The sequence below is a fragment of the Artemia franciscana genome, chromosome 13 (assembly GCF_032884065.1).
Source record: "Artemia franciscana chromosome 13, ASM3288406v1, whole genome shotgun sequence".
Lineage (NCBI taxonomy): Eukaryota > Metazoa > Arthropoda > Branchiopoda > Anostraca > Artemiidae > Artemia > Artemia franciscana.
The window spans coordinates 11,014,520-11,028,619 of NC_088875.1; the positions used below are offsets into that span (position 1 = coordinate 11,014,520).

General features: G+C 34.5%; 2 protein-coding genes across 2 annotated transcripts in view; both read left to right on the forward strand.

Annotated features, from left to right (window-relative positions):
- Window positions 1-14,100, forward strand: part of LOC136034512 (serine/threonine-protein kinase RIO1-like) — a 119,974-nt gene that overhangs the window by 73,466 nt on the left and 32,408 nt on the right. The gene's annotated exons all lie outside the window — the stretch shown is intronic.
- The window catches only part of LOC136034513 (protein salvador homolog 1-like), a 29,626-nt gene continuing 24,085 nt past the window's right edge, over window positions 8,560-14,100 (forward strand). Inside the window, exon 1 of the mRNA XM_065715737.1 lies at window positions 8,560-8,678. The gene's annotated coding sequence lies outside the window, so the exon portion shown is untranslated. The remainder of the gene's footprint in view (window positions 8,679-14,100) is intronic.

Here is a 14,100-nt window from a genome sequence, read left to right on the forward strand (position 1 = left end):
TTTAGTTGGTTTAAATACATAACAATCATTAATGTAGTAGACATCATTTTAAACATTTTCAACAAGTATTTCTTTTCCGTCTGTGCATCAGGTTTTGTTAAAACCATTCAATGCCTGAACGAAAATGGGTAGTAACCTCTGAATGCTCGTGGTAAATTCAAGTGCTGACAGAAAACAGCCACCGACACCACATCAGACCTCTTGCTTAATTTATGTGGCCAAGCATCCTATTATTGCAGTTAGAACCGTAGCCACCTTATCATAGTACGAACCCTTTTTTGTCTAAAAGCTTTTTCCTATTTGTGGATAGCTGAGCTACACGTAATGTTAAAAACAATTATCAAAGGGGGTGGAGATATGAAACGTCGAAGAGTGCATTTTTGGGCTATAATTGCGCTGTGGAGTTGTATTACAACTTTGTTGTTTTTTTGTTTTGTTTTTAAATGCTCGTGATCAGTGATCTGTTGCTTGGTAATAATAAGAAATGGCAATTGATTTCCAGCTTGGTATTATGCAACTGAGAAGAAAATCTCCAAAGAGGTTTACGGCAATTCTAGTAATTTTTGGAGCAAAGAGTCCTGAATACAGACATTCTTGTTTGTTGGTTAAATTTTTTACTTTTATAGACTTCTTTTTGAAAATTTTGTGTTCCTAGGGCCAGTATTAGACGGGTGTAACTAAATTGCGATCTATCTTGTAGAAGTGGGAGAGGATTTACGGTATGAAGCATGATTACAGAAGGTTGTCAGCTCCCAGCCAAACTTGGTAGAAAGTAGATGCCAATTTCTTAGTTATGCATTTAGCCTATCTGGATGTAATCTGGCCCCGGTAGTGGAGGGAGATGGGCAGAGGGAGAAGAAGAATAAGTTCTTTCACCAAGTTTTACAAATTCTTGTCTTTAGCATTTTCACCACAATTCGTCAAATCCAAACCAACTTGAAGAAAAACAGAGAATAATGTCCTAGTTATACATTTAGGGATACTGACCTTTATAGTGGAGGGAAGGGGCGTATAAGGAATCGCTAAACCAGAGCACCTTCTACAAGATAATATCGGATCTCGATCAAGCTTGCCAAGCTAGGGTGGTTTTCTAGTTGTTTTTGGTCTTTTGGACATCAGGGTCTGACCCGGTTTTGTGTAGCCTGGAAGAGGATTCTTGTGCTTTCGTCATCAACTAAACTTATCAAGCAAAAGAAACTGTCAGATGTCGATCAATGTGTAAGAAAGATAGAATATATATCCTGATCACGCTATATGAAAATTCATACTCAATTGTACCTCTCGTAATCAGAAAATATACCTAAAAATTGTTTCGGGCACTAAGTCAAACTGTAGGAATATCAAGCAAATATTATGAGAGACAAGTACGACAGTTACGACTTTTGGAAACTTAGACTAGGTTCAAGCTTTATGGTGGAGAAGAAGGGAGGGACCCTGCATTACTTTTACCTCGATATCCACCCAAAAAAGGTTGTCAGATCTCAGCCAAGCTTGTTGGGAAGCAAGGATAAATCTCTTAGTTGTACCTTTGAGAGTTTGTTGACAATACTATGAATTTGGAGGTAGAAGGTTCCTAAATTCATGTCATCAGATCTTTCAAACAGTTCGTGGTAACGAACTGTAGTAAGGAGCGACCCGGCTCAATAGTAACCAAAACTCTAAAAGATAGAATTTTGATACCAATAGCTACATCAAAAGAATTGCATTTTAATGCTCTATTTTAAATATATAAGTTTCATAAGGTTTAGTCTTACCCATCAAAAGTTACGAGCCTGAGAAAATTTGTGTTATTTTAGAAAATAGGGGGAAACACCCCCTAAAAGTCATAGAATCTTAACTAAAACCACGCCATCAGATTCAGCGTATCAGAGAACCCTACTGTAAAAGTTTCAATATCTACAAAAATGTGGAATTTTGTATTTTTTTTGCCAGAAGGCAGATCACGGATGCGTGTTTATTTGTTTGTTTGTTTGTTTGTTTTTTTTGCGTTTTTTTCCCAGGGGTGATCGTATCGACCCAGTTGTACTAGAACGTTGCGAGAGGGCTCATTCTAACGGAAATGAAAAGTTCTAGTGCTCTTTTTAAGTGACCAAAAAAATTGGAGGGCACCTAGGCCCCCTCCCACGCTAATTATTTTCCCAAAGTCAACGGATTAAAATTCTAAGATAGCCATTTTATTCAACGTAGTCGAAAAACCTTATAACTATTTCTTTGAGGACGACTTAATCCCCCACAGTCCCCGTGGGAGGAGCAACAAGTTACAAACTTTGACCAGTGCTTACATATAGTAATGGTTATTGGGAAGTGTAGAGGCGTTTTCAGGAGGATTTTTTGGTTGGGGGAGGGATTGAGAAGAGAGGGATATGCTGGAGGAACTTTCCATCGAATAATTTGTCATGGGGGAAGAAAATTTCCATGAAGGGAGCGTAGGATTTGCTAGCATTATTTAAAAAAAAACAATGAAAACATAAATATGAAAAGGTTTTTTTCAGCGGGAAGTAAGGAGCAGCATTAAAATTAAAACAAACAGAAATTATTACCCATATGAGGGGCTCACCTCCTCCTAATACCTCGCTCTTTACGCTAAAGTATTTTTAGTAATTTCAACTATTTATTCTTCGGCTTTTGTGACTCAGGGGTCATTCTTAATGAATTGGGACAAATTTTTCATTTATTATATTTCCTCTTCTTTGTTTTGTTGAATAAATTGTCGGTGTCAATATGCAAATAGGCCTGCCAAACAAGCTAAAATGAAATTAAAATTCTTCAAAAAACTGTCTTTCTTTTCACCGATTGAAGCTTGGTACTCTGGTGCTCATACATAAAGAGAGCAGATACTACTATAGATGGAAAAATGGAATCAAAAATCAAACAGTAACAAAATAAATAATAGAAACCCAAAACGAATTCTAAAACAAACAAAATTAAAATTTAAAGGTCAATTAAACAAGAACGTGTCCGGGATTGCTTTTTTCATAGAGGGGGCTTAAAAAAAAAAAACTCTAGAAAGCGTGTCAAAAATTTGTTTATGTTCATGTTTGTTGCTTTTTTACGAGTCAGACAAACATTTTGGGGAAGGGGGTCCAAACCCCTCCCCTTCCCCCTGGATACGGCTTTGCAAGTAAAACGAACAGAGATTACCACAAACAGGAGTACAGCTAAAGTGTCAAATGCGCTTTGCTGAAAAAAAGCTGTATTTCGAGGAGTGTTTTTTTTTTTGCCATAGGATCAGCAACAATACAACTACAACAGAAAATATTAAGGCTAATCAACGTTCACAACAAAACTGTTGCTAAAAAAACAAAGAGAGATAAAAATATCAATATGAAGAAAATAATTGGGACTACGATCAGTAGAAGGAAAAGACAAAACTAAAGCGAAACGGATTCTTCGCCTTTATAAAACAAGGCGTCTTCAACGCTAAGAAACAAAGATAAAAACAATAATAACTTCAAATCAGATAAAATCCAAAACCAAGAAATAAAAACAATAGATGAGGGAGTTAATCTTGTTGGCCCTCAGTCGAAGTCTGAAACTTGCAGGAACGAGGCAGTGGCTGGCATTGCCGAGCTCGGCATCTCTGTATGAGCGGAAGTTTTGGACAGACAAGAATTGACAAAGCTATTGGGCTTTTAGGAGCAAATTGCTAAAGTGACGTGTTAAAAGAATTTACATTCAAATATTTACAATTTCAAACTATAATAATTTTTCAGTGATAAAGTACAACATTAAAAACTTTAGAAAGAACCTTAAATCGTCTTTCCTAGTTCTGAATTTTCTTTTACTTCCCAATAATTCCAATACGAATAAATAAGTACACACAGTAGCCTACTTAAGCATAGTATTTTATAAACATAAACTTTTATAAGCACAAAAGCTCCACTTATTATATTTTCAATTGATTTTAATTTATTTGTAGTTAAATTATTTGCAGTTGTAATTTACAATTTGAAACTAGACCTCCTGCACCAAGACCCCTTGGAATGATGCAGCAACTTTAACCATGGGGCATTGGTCATGGTTCAACTGTGGTTCACAATTGTAGAACAGAACATGCAACTAAATATCACGGGTAATATATGTGTGTGCTCCCGCATCAAGTTTGCAGATACGTTTTGATTATTTTAGGGTACCATTTTTAAGACCTATACGTAATTAGAAAACTTCTGAAAAAAATTCTGTATCCGTAAAAAATTTCTGTGACTACACTGGCTAAGCACGATGAAACGAAATAAATAGTAAAGAAGAGAGAAAGAGGATTAAAGCAGACAGTAAAATATAGAACAGAACCATGCAAATATTTTGATCGAGATCTCCGCTTCGAGGTCGATCAAGATCGACTGTCCTCAGTGTAAAATAAAAATAAAGTCTGAAGGACAATGTAAAACCTAACCTTAAAACAAACACTAGACATTAAAGAAGAATACCATTTCTATGTAACGGTAAAAAGGTAACTGAATAAAAATACTATATTGAATGGCATCTCAAACTTTTCTTTATGCAATGCTTTTTAAAGGCTAATTACGTACCAAGCATGGTATTAACAGATACAGGTTGCGAAGAACGATTTTTTGCACAGATATAAAAACGATTGGATTTAGTAAATTCATTATACATTGGACTTAGGTAAGTTTCACTAGTATCTCTATTAAGAGCGACCCTTTAATGGAAAGGTCTTTTTTATTTTTAAATGCCTCGTTGACAAATTGCATTAGACCCTTAAATGGGGGCAATAGGGGAGGTATCACAAAACAAAATAATTGGCTCGGATTGTCATTGACGTGTTGAGTCAAGACGGAATCAAAAGTCTGAGGCATTTAGCTTAGCTCTATGGCTTTGTCAGTTGGGGACCTGTGTTCCGTTAACCTCTCCCCAATACTTGCTGAGTCCTCCCAATATAGAAACAGCCACAAAAACAGAAAATTCTATAAGCACCACTATCCAGAATAGGGCTGGTTTTATCCTCGCCACTGTTAAAAAGCTCTGTGTTTCATTTAAAATTTAAAAGTGACATTAAGGGTATATTTTCCTAAAATTCTTCCCGTTTCATCACTTAATTTAGGAATACAGGGTAGAATAGTGAAAATTTTCTTGTCACTCACCAAAGGGATGCTATCTGCTGTGGGTGTTGGAGTTGATGCATCCATTTCTGCCTGTTTCAGCTTTTTTTCTTTAATCGATTCAAGCAAGTTTATAGAATATCAATTGCAAAACAAAATATCCTTTAGATAGTTCAATTTTGGGACGATTAAAGCTTCTTAGCATATTCGTAGCACATGATCCACCGAAGATATAACTACTCCTCTTTTTACGCAAGGAGAGTGGCTGGAAGAAAAAAGCAAATATCAGTCGTTATGTGTGGATTTTCTATGTATCGAGAACTCAAAGCTGAAAGACTTATTAAGAATTAAGAGGTCTAGAAAAGGTAGTTTAGGATTATCTTCTAGCTCTAAAGTTATCTAAAGATTAGAATCTAAAGTGTTCAGATGTCACAAGAAGGAGCTAAGTGATGCCTCTCCATGATCCCATACAGAAATAACGTCATCCAGAAACGAACCCCAGAAATGGTGTTTCGGAATAAAAGTTTTTAAAGTAGAGATTTCAACAAATGCCATGTAAAAAGTGGCCAAAAAAGGCAAAAGGCTGGTACCCGCTTGAAGACCCATAATTTAGGTCAAAAATTGGTTATTGTATCGAAAATATAAGGAACAACTATTGCAAAGGCAGACGTAATAGTTTCGATATCTAGTGTCTTGCCGTTGATTTGGTTATAGTATTTTCTAGTTTCCTTTGAACAGCAAGTTCACATTTTCTAATATCACAAAATATATACCTAGAAATAGCATCAAAACTGACCAAAATTGTTTTTTTTTTACAACAAGATCTTTTAATTTTTCAACAAGGTGGACTGAATTTTTAATTCATCAAGTTTGCGTAGACACTGCATTCTGTATTTCACTGGCTGTTATTATCCTTGTTTTCTCTTCTTTATAAGTGTTTTCGTTTTACTCTGTATCTGTGTTGTATTTGTATTAGCTCTGTAGCATTTATTATGTTTAATGAACATCAATGAAACGGCTTGTTGTATAATCTTTTACTTCTTAGAATACTGTTTGTTTTCAGATAATGGAAATTGCACGTCCTTTTGCTTACTTATCGTGGCATTAAACATCAAAACATATTAAACGTCAAAATCAAAAATAGTGAACTTCTGTTTCCAAATATTCTCTTCTCTTGATTTTGCAGTAGCACCGGGTGGTTTCCACTTCAGTCGGCACCTTAGTTTCAAAAGTTACTTGTGAATCTGTTTAACTGTAAGCTCCCACGATAACCGTTGATTTCTTGTTTTGAAATCTGAATTTCCGGCATTATTTCCAAAAGAAATGAGAGATACAGAAATTTTGCAAAGTTCGTTGAAGAGATAGTTTGAATTTTTATTACAATTGAGAGTTATTTGATTTCCAGAAAGTTAAGCTTTGAACCTAGTAAAAATGTAGCTAGACAACGCATGGGGAATTTATGGAATCAAAGTTCAAGACGGAAAAGACACATAAGAAATTTTACTTATTGAAAACCAATGTAAGCTTCAGTTCTTAGAAGATCAATATCTGTCTATCTACATTGGAAAAGAAAAATAGTTGCCTCTACGATTTCAAGTAAATTAATGCATGATGACAACCTTAGAAGTTGTTTCTGAGTGTACAGCTCTTGAATGTATATATTTTCGAAAATAGAAGTGTATTTCTTCTTGTTTACTTTTCATTGAATTAAACATGTAAAATGTGGCAAACATCAAATCGAAAATGTTGGAAAAAACAACAATCGCAGCTTCTGTGTTCCGAAATCACTATTCACTGCATTATTTCCCAAAACCTTATGAGAGATAGGAAAATTGTGGTTAGGTTTTCGGCGAGACAGCATAAATTTCTATCATCATTCAAAGTTATTTGCTTTATTAAAAGATTAGCTTCGAAGCTAAGATTCTTACATGTTATCTGAAAAAATATTTTAGCTTCGAAGATATTTTTTCAGGTAACATGTAAGAAATTCATAAAACAAAAGCTCCAAAATGTTGAGTTTGTATGTGTTACCACATCAAAGCTACAGAATATTGATAGAAAAAAGGCGGCTGGGAAAGCAGAAGTGTTGCTCCGCAACACAAGATGTGCAACCAATTAATTCAGGAGGTCCTTGACTACTTTTTGCTACACAGATTCTTTTTCCACTTAAATAAATGATATGGATATCTACTCAGGGTAACAATTTCAAGTGCAAAAAGAGGAATTACCAATGGCCAATTAGGCAACATTGCTGTTATATTCAGTTGACCTAACGATAAAGATTACGCTTTTCTTTGCGAGGTTTCTTCGTATCCCCTTCCCTAGATATGTCTTCTTTTCTGTATTCTGATTTTAGTCACTAGGTTAGTGTCTATACTCCTTTGTTATTCGGCCTGCTTTGTTTTCCTCTCATTTTCTCAAATTTATTTCTCCCACATCCGTCATTCTCCCTTTCTTTCTCTATCGATCTTTTTCCCTCCCCCTCCCTCTCTGCTTATCTTTTATTAGCCTCATATGCCAAGCATAATTAAGCAAGAATTTTTAATTTGCGAATTGACTTTTTCCTAAAGTTATCCCTGGTTTTCTTACGGCACCTTTTACCTGAGGTCATCTTGGTGGCGTTTTCCCTATTGAAATTGCTATTATATGAAAGAAACAAGTTTTTAAACTGAAAGTAAAGAGCTACATTGAAGCTAGAACAAATAGAAATTATCATGTATGGGGGGTGTTGCCTCTTCCTCAATACCTTGATCTTCACGCTAAAGTTTTTAATACTGTTAAAAAGCTTCTTATTGTTCCGAATCCGATTAAATTTTCCTTGCATTTCAGAAGTTGTTCTTAATAGTTTGGGACAAAAAGTCAAACTTTAGCATAAAGACCGAGGCATTGAGAATGGAGAAGCCTCCTTAGATACGTAATAATTTATGTCCGTTTTCAGTTTTAATACTACTCCTGACTTTCAGTTGAAAGTAGGATCCACCCCCATAGAAACATTCTATAGACAATTTAATCCGTTGAAATTTCACCCTGGACGGTTACTCTTAATATTTCCACATGTAAAATTGAGTTGGCAAAGAGAAAGTAAGACAAAAAAAAAACTTTGTATAGGAATTCTGGCAAAGTCCCCATGTGTAAAATTTCTCCTGAAAAATTCATCTCCTCTAAAACTTTCCTCTGCATGGAAAATTCTCACCGTGAACTATCCACCTAGTAGGAAATCCCCCACAGGCATGATGTTATGATGTAATTAAGGAAAATTGGGTTATCACCACATAAAAGGACGAAATACTTAACCTCTGGATTTATTTTGAAAATATATGCAAAAATTTAGCCTACCTCTGAATTTCCAACAAATGACGCCCGTATTTCTCCTAAGGCCAATCCATAGTAAGAACTTGTTTGTACAAATAGAACCTGAATTCTTGACAAGAAGTTCGTAGTGTTTTATTCCCACCTATGGAATTTCGCTAGAATATTGCCTCAGATGGCAGTTTAAATCTTAAAGCAATGTTTTCAAAATAATAACACATTGAAATAGGGAAAGGAAGATTGCTGTCAAGAGAATCTCTCAGCTCAGATCAGGAAAAAGAAGATAAAGTGAAAATTTCTCTTCTTCAGGTGATGCACTTACTATTATGTCATGTAGAAGAAGTATATAATACTATGTTTTACTTTAGTTAGGCTAGAAAGAAATTGAACCTTAAGTCTAATGATGCTATACATCTGAAAAATAACTTTTGATTAGGACGTAAGAAATGCGGTAAATTACGAAGATACGGAAGATTAAGCTGTGTATTACAAATTATAAGTTCAATTTAGGAAATGGGCTGTATTTATCAGCTTGTAACTATGCCTATTAATCCTACTCATTAGCCTAGCTATTCAGTACATGCTTGATTATAAATGTTAGTATTAAGATCTATCAGAGTGTAGTAGACTACTGTATATTTTTATACAAAGAAAATTGTTGATAAATATTGAGCAGTTCACATAAATGACCTGCAAATAAAGTGAACATACCACACAATGCCTTCTTTATGCTCTTTCTGAAAACAATAATTACTCTGCTCACAAATTTAATATTAATGTAACCTAGCTTAACCTAACCAAGTTGTTGCTTCTGAGATACTTGGCTATTTTTTTCATAATACATCCCAAATTATATATAGCCTATCTTGTCTATTTTGTCACTTAATTTTGTTTGTCTCATGCTAAGCTAAAAGAAACTAACAAAAGAAACTGGTTCTACAGTATGTCAATGGATAAAGAACCTGTGTCTTGGTACTATAACAGATAGGCTATGTTCTGCATCCTGAATCTAAATTTAATAGGCTATTCATTTATATCCATAAGTAGCCTAGGCATATGTCTACTAGGCTATAGAGGAAATTTTGTAAATCAGGTTAGTAAATATATAATTTCTTCCTACTTTGCTAGGTACAAGGCAAACATACCACATGATTAATCCTTTTATATTCTTTCCAAATGTATTATTTGCTTAATTTACAAATAGCCTTCCATTATGAGGCATGGGTTAAATACTTACTGGATTCTATTACTGACATAAAGTCATGTCATTTAGGCTGAGTCACAACATAGGCAATAATGCTCCTAAACAAATGAATATAGTTGCTAATTGAGGGAAGTATAATAGATGTGCACTTGGTAGACTATATGCTACATTCTGTCCTTTATCTTTCTGGTCTTTATCCCCTTCTAAAAAAAAGATGTTAATCAGATTTGGACTTTTTATTTCAGATATTGTAATTTTTACTTTATCTCCCCCCTTGGTATAGCAATGGGAAGATAATTTGTAAGTTTGATGTCCCTGATAGAAGTGCAAAGTTGGCCCTCCTGCATGGAAGGTTGTCAGAATCAGCTTTTTATTGTTTATTGCCTCATCATCCTTTGGTCTGTCTGTTCAGTTAATCTCATTGTAGTATAGTGTTTTTTTCTATTTGTAGTGTATTTTACTTGCAGTGTATTTCATTTTTTTTTTGTTACTCCACAAGTGCCATAACTTGATGTGATGTGGGTTATAAATAAATTATTATTATTATAGGGAAAAGATGAACACACTATTGAAATATCATTTTCCTATTTTCAAATATAATAATAATTTCATTCTCAAATGCCTCTTCACTCCCTGATGGTCTTATATAAAGCACTAGGATGAAGGTTTGTACAGAACTAAAAACAAACAATTGAGCAGCAAGATTCTTACTTTATAATATGCAGCATTTTTCCATTAATCAAATTTTCTTCTTTACTCCCCTTGCCATCCAAATTCATAAATCATTTTTAAATATTAGTCAGTATCAAAAATATCAGAATAACTTTTGAAATAAGATAGGATATAGGTCTAACAGTTTTAGTAGGTCAAGGTACCCATTCATAAAGAAAACAAAGTGTCAGTAGATACAAAACAGCATATACTTTCTAAAAACTGCATGCAGAATACTTAAAATCTGGTCTTGAATTTGATGCTAAAAAGTCCAACATGGTCCTTTTTAACTAAAAAGGCCCAGTTCCTCATGAAATTATCCTTTGGAATTCAAAGATTTGCCCATCTGACCAAATTGTTTATCTTAGTATTTCTATTGGAAATACCATTTCATAAACTTGTCATTACCTTAAATCACAGCTTGGAGCAATATAAGGATTTTCTATCCTTGTGGTGCTCCAGTGATAAAAACAAATTGTTTGGTGTAGATTGTGGTTGATCTAGACTTTTGTAGAGGACTCTGCTAACAGAATGCATCAAGTGCTGCATATCAGCTTCATATGCTTCCATAGTCTCTGCTAAGCTCTCTGCTTCATTTCAATTAATATTATCTTGTAATGCTGCACAACACTATTGCTCTTTCCCACATCTGTACTTGTACCCTTCTGGAAGATTCTTACTAATGCTGATAATTTGAAAATCTTCTCCACTTTCTTCTGTTTCACAAAATATCTCCTGAGATATCCAATTTGGACATGCAATTCAAAGCTAATCAATAGTATGTGCATTGTAGATCCTACTAGTGCTGTTGCTAAACTCATAAAAACAACAAAATCAAAAAATTTTCTTTTGATTTTGACTAGTGCTGTTGCTAAACTCATAAAAACAACAAAATAAAAAAATTTTTTTTTGATTTTGAAGACATGCTTGGAGCCAAATTCTTTGACTCTAGTTGCATTATCTTACTTGTATAGTGACATTTTGCTTTTGTTTTTCTTTGTTTTTTTCTCTTTGTAGTGCTGTCATTTTCTTTTTGTACAAAGATGGGTTTTTAATAAATATTAATAATACATGTAATTATTAAGGCAATATATAGGATCACCTGGGGAGGGGGGTGCATTTGCAAGTGAAATGATTAGTCAATTTAGAAATAGCATTAAAAAAGACATTGAGTAGTATGTTCACCTTGTCCCTACATTAGTAATGAAAGTCTTATGTACAAGACTCAGCTTCTTTCCAAGATGGAAAGAAGCCTCTTAACTTCAACTTTACCTTCTGCTATAATGCAACTCTTTGGTTTTTTTTATTATTATAGAAAATTTTAATCAATTTGTGGCATCACCCCATTGCTACATATGCCTTGTCATGTAAAAGATATATCCCATGTTCCATCCCCCTTTAATGAAAAAGAAATTGGACCAATTGAGCTTGTATCCCTTTGACACTGCTCTGGCTTATAACTTCAAGCTTAAAGCTGTAACCAGGAATGTATTTAGGGTAAATTCTCACTTAGTGATACTTTTATTTTAATACTTATCCAAATTTTTATAACAAGCCTAGGATAAGGAGTCAGAAAAATATTCTGTACTCCTACTATAGGTTCTAAACTCCACTAAACTTGTACAATTTTCACCTTCAACATTTTGAGAAACATAAGCTATTTTTAATGTAAGAATGCTTGACAAATAATTGTGTAACCTCTTTAGCCTGATGAACCAAACTGACAATAATAACAATTCCATAGTAGTTTTGCTTAATTAATGCACTTGTTTCTAGGTTTATGTATATATATATTTATATATATATATATATATATATATATATATATATATATATATATATATTATATTATATATATACAGTCATTCATTCATATATGAATGAATGAATGACTGTATTTAAAGCCATTTTTCAGGTCGTATACATACATATATAACAACAAACAAACTAAATTTTGTAACAATCGACTTTCAAATAACAAGACCCTTCCAGACAAAATTTGCCACTGCTACTATATTTGTTTTCGATGTCAACTTCAAAGTTCCAAGAAGGGGCTCCCGACCGCCCACCCCAAGAAAGCTCCCTCTTAGCTCATTTAGCCCCTGACACCTGAAAAGAAAATGGTCTAGCCCATCAAGATCACCACAAATTGGGCAAGTATACTGCATTTTTGGGTGACACCTATTTTTCCAAATACTGTGAAGAGGGAGACAGTTTGCTTGCACCTGCATCCAAGACCTCAGGGATTCTTTTGTAATCCCTAATTTAAAATATAGCTCTTCACCATAATTTTCTTTCACCTTATAGTAAGAACTTAAGCTTTCCGACTGGCTAAGGTCATTCCACCATTTCTGAATTTCTTGGTCTTCCAGTCGTGTTTGGATCTCTGACAGAAAGGCTTTTTGATCTGAGATTGGGCCCTCTCCTCCATTCCATGCATACAATAGACCTGTGCTGTCCAGTAGTTTTTTGACATGGAAGGGCCATGACGATTTTTGTCCCAGGGTAAGTAATTCATCATATGCTGCTCTGATGAGTCTTGAGGAGGGACATAGCAGTATTTTCAGCCAAAACTTAATTAATTGGGTCTGTCTATGTTTTCTCATGGAGAAAAGTCCCAAATCTCCCTTGATGAAAAGTGTGTAAGTTGTGGCGTGCAGACCTAGCATTTGTTTATAATATTGTAGCTGTAGAGTTTCTAATGAATTTGCCACTTCTAGGTCCCATACTTCCCCTCCATAGTGGAGGATTGGCCTTATTTTTGATTTGAACACGTTTTTATGCATCTTTAAGTCACCTCCCGTCAATTATCACCTCCCGTCAGTTCCCGTCAAGTTACTGTTCCTGAACAGTGTTGCCATTGCTGTTTTTCTCGATTTGCCATCTTCAAAATATGATTGCTCCATCTTCCGTTCGATGTTAGATGGAATCCTTAATATATTGCCTGAGACACAACCTTCACAGCTTCACCATTCAAATTAAAACTTTCTTCATCTTTAATTCCTGTTGATTGTCTACGGCAGAAAATCATCACCTCTGTCTTTTTTGTGTTAATTTCCAATTTTTTTCCCTCTAAATATTCAGCTGTTAAATCTAACAGAGTTTGTAGCTCCGAATTGGATCTGGCGAACAAGGCAATATCATCGGCAAATAATAATAATGATAATACTTTATTTCCAAGGTGTACAACTGGCGCCCACCTTTTTTCAAGGTATTCGGCAAGATCATTTATAAAAATAGCAAAAAGTTTCTGTGATAGGGTACTACCCTGTTTTACACCTTTTACATTAAAAAAAACTCTAGATATACTGCTTCCTGCTATCTTTACCGCATTTCTGGTCAAACAATACATCGAGAGAAGAACCCTTAAAAAGGGTGACAGAATTTCTGTTCCTAAAAGCGGTCTAAACAAAATTATACAGTCAACATTGTCAAATGCTCTACTTAAATCAAGAAAAGCCACGTACAACTTTCCATTTCCCTTGCAATACTTACTAATCAATGCATTTAGAACAAACATTTGATCAGATGGTGAGTATCCTTTACGAAAACTGGCTTGCTCTTCTCTCAGAATTTGCCTCTCATCCAGCCATAATTCCAGCCTTTTGTTTAAGATTTTGTCCAAAATTTTTCCAAGGCAGTTTCCAAAGCTGATTGGTCGGTAATTCTCGCACAAACTTGCATCACCTTTCTTAAATAGGGGGATAACTACAGATATCTTCTTCCAAGGATCAGGCTACTTTTTTTCTTTCATAACCAAGTTATACAACCCCAGAAGCAGAGGTAATAAAACTACTTGTAGTACATTCAAAGCCT